This window comes from Triticum urartu, chromosome 7A (assembly GCF_056163025.1).
Source record: "Triticum urartu cultivar PI428250 chromosome 7A, HENAU_Tu73, whole genome shotgun sequence".
Taxonomy (NCBI): Eukaryota; Viridiplantae; Streptophyta; class Magnoliopsida; order Poales; family Poaceae; genus Triticum; species Triticum urartu.
In genome coordinates this window covers 650,438,301-650,444,838 of record NC_141879.1, presented here as the reverse complement: position 1 = coordinate 650,444,838, position 6,538 = coordinate 650,438,301, and the positions used below count along the sequence as shown (strand labels likewise).

General features: G+C 41.6%; 1 long non-coding RNA gene across 6 annotated transcripts; it reads right to left on the bottom strand.

Moving 5' to 3' along the window:
- Positions 1–272: 272 nt before the first annotated feature.
- Positions 273–4,525, bottom strand: LOC125531604 (uncharacterized). Of its 6 annotated transcripts, none has more exons than XR_007293359.2 (5): positions 4,184–4,525; positions 2,895–3,682; positions 1,735–1,857; positions 814–925; positions 273–557 (listed from the first exon to the last, which is right to left on the bottom strand). It is a non-coding gene; the product is annotated as an uncharacterized LOC125531604 (long non-coding RNA). The 6 variants fall into 6 exon arrangements; XR_007293358.2 differs by having other exon boundaries at positions 819–925; XR_007293357.2 differs by having other exon boundaries at positions 814–922.
- Between the last annotated feature and the right edge of the window lie 2,013 nt (positions 4,526–6,538).

Here is a 6,538-nt window from a genome sequence, read left to right as displayed (position 1 = left end):
TGTACTATGTCGACAGATTGTGCGACGTCCATTGCTACGCCGACAGTTTGTGTGTAAGTGTGCTATGCCGACAGATTGTGTGACGTCCAATATTACCGCCGACAGATTTACTGGAGGGTTCCACATTTCACCAGAAATGCAAATGCACCATATTTTAAATGAATTTACACTCATAATATTCAATTCATGTTCAATACGTAATACATATATAGACAATTGCACTCTTGTATTCATCAAAAGATACTATTGATCAAATGCATTCATTCAACATATATAGAACATTCATTGTTTTACTTCACTCAAGTAGCTACAACCATTAAGGATCCACAAATCAGATATACAAGAGAGGCATGTTACAAACATAATGGCCAAAGTTCCTAAGAGACCAATTGCATGATCACTGGATTGCTACAGAATAATACGGAAGACCAACTCTTCAATCGCCAAGCCGAATCAACTTCCATATGAACAAAATGTGTCAACCCTGTTCTCAACAAAAGCAGTCACGAGAACATCTTCAGTCAACTTGTGGACTTGCTACTTTCTACCATTTGTCCCTACAAAAGAACTCGTATGTTTTAGAAGATGTATAGTATACACACAGATCATGCAGTATTACCAAATATTATATGATGAATTGGAACCATGCATAGTTGAACTAGTCTCGTACAGGGAAGACCACAAGAATGAACTAGGCTGGAGTTGAGTGTCATCAATCAATCAGTAAACTAGACCCAAGTAGTAAAACAAAGATGAACTAGATATCACAGGTCTAAATCAACAATGTAGAGCAGTGAGAAACTGGGGAGAAACCTCACAGTCAAGAGGCGCTGATCCACAACCTTATTTGGGAAGTTGAGGTTAGGGTTGTCGTCTTGGGCTTGGGGTCTTAGTTGTCCTCCTCGTCCATTGAGCCGGGTGCCTGCTGCACCAAATCAAGCAGGAAAATAAACATCATACTATTCAAAAGTCAGACATACAATCAAGTGGAAAAATAAATAAAATCACATGAAGATTATAAGGAACAAAACAAAAACTTATTTCTAAAACCCTTCATTAATTTCATCTAGTTTAGTTTCAATCGAGCAACAACTTGATGATGGTTTAGTATTTATTTATCCTGGACCAAATTGGTAGATTTGATGAACAATGCCTGAATAAGAAAACAACAACTACGATCAATATATATCATCAATGGTGGTCCCATATACTGTAGCATGCAAAGCGGCAAGATGATATGACACAATCAAAAGCCTCTAATGAGCAACCAGCAAAGCTGCATTTAGTTGGAGGGTTTAGAAAGGGCACCTCAGAGAAGATAATATATACCCGCTTGTTAATATATAAGCAACCAACCAACACGGCTACATTCTGTATGATGAGTTTACATTCCACTCATACTCCACTGTACACAGACAGAGACAGCTACACACAAACAAGTCCAGTCCCTAGAACCAACAAATATAAGCATCGATCGTGTGGTCTGCAAGGGTCAAAGTAAAAGCAATTTCTACTGTACCATCCATTTTTCAGTTGCGACAACGACTAGAACATCTAGGCCAAAGAGGGATCAATTCCACAACCAAACAAGATAACTGCATTTACACACAATTCCTAGTTCCCTACCAAACAACAAGAACAAGATAGCCAGGCCACTTGCATCAGACCATAAACAGGCCAGAATTAATGCAATGATACATAAAGGGCAGAGAGAGGAGAGTTGTTGTTTATTACCACATTGTTTGTTGTTGTTATTGTTGTTGTAGTTGATCAAAAGGGCGACTTGGTGGGTTTGTGATCCTTATCCAATTGCAACCGACCATGCCAGGTGCTGAACCGGAGGGGTTCCAACTCTACCTGCAAACCAGAAAGGAGCTCACGATTAATAACATTACAGAAAAAGAACAAGATTACTTAAGAGGAACTAGGCTGGAGAACCTAGAGAACTAGAACTGGCATCACATCATTAAATCATGGTATAAAGTAAAGCGAGTGAAACCCAGGACAGATGGTAGTGTGGTTTCACAAACAGAAAAGAATAGAACCTAGGCAGGCTAGAGCAGAGCATCGACAACTTACTTGGGTACGTAAACCATTCATTTTAAGGCAAGACTTGCAGTCATGTTCATTGGCAATATATATTTAATAAACGCATGCATCTATTTAATTCACATGTATGAATGCAAGAAGAAAACAAACCATTCATTCTAGATCACTAAATGATCGAGAACGTCTTATTTTACTTTACAGATGTGCACATGACTCAGTCAAAAGGAATAACAACACATGATGTTAATGCTAGTTAAGTGCATTGTCGCTTATATTCTACATTATTATCAGGTCATGTGTTCCACTTTTGAAGTGAATAGGCATTTTACTGTGTGGTATAAGATACTTATAGAGAAATACATACCCGTCCATACATCCATAATTGGGAAAGCCAAATTGCATCAAACAAACATATGATTATTTTGTTACAACCTTTAGAAATGCAAGTAAGACATGATGATTTTGTTATTGTGCTTATGAAAAGAGATAAAGGCGGCAAGCAAGCAAGCAGGGCGAATGCATTGATGGGAAATTGAAACTAAAGAAGAAATTGGTTCCTAGTCAATGACTTGTGCATAACCGTCAACAGATGGATGGATACTTAGTGTCGTACTAACTAACAAGACACACTAGGCAAATCACCATGCTTTCACTTGTAGAGACCAGACATAGTAAACCAGATGCGTAAGTTTAGGGGCCTCCCTCCCTGCTGCAGCGGAGCAAGTCTCTAGTGTGTGTGTGCGTTCCAAAGCTAAAGATGCATACATTATTACATGACATTTTTCCATTAGTAAAAGGGTGACCCAGCAGCAACGATATAGAAAAAAACAATGACACTTCTTTACCTTCAGACCAAATAGCACCAAGTTTTGCTTCTCATATGCTTAATTTACTATTGCCCAGGGTGATCACACCTAGGCGGCACAACTGTCCACCCATCAGCATCAGGGATAGGCTTCGAGGACCTCGGTTCATCCTGCTTCATCCTCGAGCAACAGTGGCTGGTCACCATCATCATCATCCGAACTATAAATCATCGGCATCAGCAACCCTCTCCTCGCAACAAGAAAATCAATAAATTAAAAGAGAGTCATCTCCTGAATATTAATTGGTAACCAAGATCCAACCAGCACAATGGTGGCATGCCAGGATGCCAAAAACTGTTCGTTCAACAAGGAGAATACATCAAGGGAAAATCTAAAAAGAAAAAACAAGGCTCGCCGCTGGCCTATCCGCAAAGTACCTGGGATAGATAGATATATGCTAGCAGCTCACATTCTTGCTGGAATAATATTCACATGTATGTGGCTACAAACTAAACCATACATTTTCTACTAGCTGCCATGATTAAGACTCAGGATTTGATACTATTCGCATAATCAGGGTGCTGCTATACATATACAAATGTAGAAACCAAATATTCAATATTCTTCCATAACCCAGATTTACTGTCATCATATTATGCCCTTATTTATTATCATTTTATATAAAAACTAGGTATTATGACAGTCTGATGCATCCAATGTTTATAATGACATTAGAAATTGTAGCATTAAGCAGCTTAGGAGGACAATCACCTATTCACCTGTTCCTGTAACAGAACGGGCATAAATTCTTTACTTGCCTTCACCACCTACGTATGAAGATTGACTGATTGTTAGTATGTTACTGACAAATGCTTCTCTTCAATAGATGCATCACTACATGTGTACGTAATTAGGACATACAGATCAGATTTGGGACTTGATAGGCCCACACATAATCAGATTTAGCTACAAGAGGCTATGAAAGCTAGCATCCGCGCAATAAGAAAAGGAGAAATTGAAAAATAAAATATGCCAATCACAAAGGGGAACATAATTACAATTCTAACAGAAGAATGACACGCATCCCTCTCCTTTGTAATGCCTCGGCTAAGAAATTGTTACATGCTGCAAATTTGTAGATGAAGCACGCACTAGAACAACCATAGATTTATTTACCTACTGGAAGAAGCCAACCAATTCATGGCTGGATCCGATTAGTTACCTACACGTACTGGAAAAACCACTAACCCAGCTTACCTATAGCGACCAGATCTGGAGGTGGGACAGAGAAGGGGAGACAAGGAACCACTCACCCACTAGAAGCTTACCTCTTGTATTCTGTAGGCGGGGCAGAGGAAAGGAGATTAGCCGAAGCAGAGGTCGCACGTGGAGAAAAATCTGCAGTGGATCCTCGGTGGCGGTTGACGGCGCTGCTGCTCCTCGGCGTGGCGGACGGAGCTGCTACTCCTGGGCGGATGGTGCCCTGCGGGGAGGAAGGCCAGGATCGGAGATGATGTGGCACGAGGGGACCAGAGGACGGGCGGCGGCGCGCAGATCAGGGGCGGCGAGGCAGTTGAGTTAGGTTGAGGTCGGGGGCAGCGGCGCAATCGGGTAGAGAGAGAGAGGGAGGGGGGATCGGAAAGTGGACGGGTGTGTTTTTTCTTTTCTTTTCCTGGTCTGGTCCGACTCTTAGTGTTTTCCATCGCGCGCATGGCTCTCTTTCCGTACCTTATTTTTCGGGTGTGGGTGGAAGGAAACTACCCCGACACTTTCTCTGTTCCTACGAATCACCCACACACAAACAATCACTAAAGATGGTAACTGCCGACAGAAATTACGTCGGTGCTCAGGTGGTGCTTTGGCGACAGATAATGTGTCAATGAGGTTATGTAATACTGTCATACTATGTGTCGGTATAGTTTGGGACAAAAAAAGTGTCGGCGATGCTCACTTTTACCAACAGATGCATGTCGTCTTTGTGGTGTCGTGGTGTAGTGAGCCAAAAGTGGCTGGATTTTCATAATGATATTGAATGATTGAGGTTTTTAAACCGGATAATATTATTCAAATCTTCAAATAGCCAATATGGCTGGATTTTTATTATGGTTATCAATAACCAATATTATGATTGAGGTTTTCAAAGTCGCTTTAGTGCAATGGCTATCATATTATCAATGGATATGATTTATTCTACAATTGAAGGAATAGTCTCGAGTCGCTGCAGGCTTACGACCCGGCACTTGGAGGCTACAGTATTCAAGTTGATATTACATCAAATATGCAAGTCGCATGTCGCTGCAAGCATGCACCATGAAACTTGGGGCTACATTGGTTGAAGTTTTTACAAACATAAGACAATTACAAGTCCCAGGTTGCTGCAAGCATGACAACCCGACACTTGGGGGCTACATATGTGAAATACTCAGTTCTAACTAGTGATTGAGATGAACAATATGGATTTCTTCAAAGTGGTAATATTTATATTGAAGCAAGTCTTAAGTCATCACTTTGCTCTAGTCAAGACTTAGGGCCTACAGGTAATATGGATATGATGGAGAGAAATCTTCTAAAGTTCTCAGTGTTTGACCCAACATTGGCAACAATCATGGCCCGGAGTCTATAACAGTCATGACCGGAATCAACAGTTTTTATAACTCGACAATTTTGGATAAACTGGCAAGTTTTTTCAAGACGGTTAAGTATCAGTTGAATATTTAAAGACCGATATTTTTGTCAAGTCAGAGCATTGAAGGCCGATTCAAATAGATTCTTTATTTACAATGTTTCTCCTGGAAGCAAATTGATTATAAAGCTGGTCTATTGACCCGGATTTTCTAGAAGAAGGAAATGACAAGGACGTAAGGATGTTCAGGTGCCGGTTTACAAGAGCTCTTAACCCGGAGCACAACCTGTCAAATTTGTTCTTGTGTTTATTTTGCAGTATAAGTTTACCATGGATAAATCCAAGATAAACTTGGGGGCTAATATCGGGGATATACCCCGCGGCGTAACCCGGCCGGAAGGATAAACCGGCCGGACTTGGCAATTCACTAGTGACCCGCACTGACCAGACGGTTTACAAGCAACCTACCTGAGCATTATGACTCACTGGCAACCCGGCGGGCGGGATAGACAGATGACAAGGCCCAAGGCCGAGAAGGCCGGTTCATGTTATGGTGGGCCGGTTTAAGAGGAAAGTATAAGGGATATTCTCCTACAAAGCAAGCAAGACTAGGACTCCACTTGTAATAGAGTAATTCTAATCCAACTAGGACTAGTCATGTAAACCTCCCCTTCAACTTATATAAGGAGGGATAGGGCTCCCCAAAGAGGGACAAGTTACAAGCAAGAAGAAACAATCTCTAGGGCTAGACATAACTAGGAGAGCCGGTTTACGGCGACTCCCTCCTGATGATAATGAGACCTAGCCACAAACAACATGTAGAGTTATTACCGGATGATATTTCCCGGGGCCCGAAGCTGTCTAAACCCTTGCCTTGTGCGTTGATCTGCCTCGCGTCTCTCAATTCCGACCAACCCCTTCAAGCTACCACATAGGTGCGCGGCCTCATGACTAAGTCTTCACACTAGGACATCTGCTGTGACAATTCTATCGGTGTCAAAACCGGCGGATCTCGGGTAGGGGGTCCCGAACTGTGCGTCTAAGGCGGATGGTAACAGGA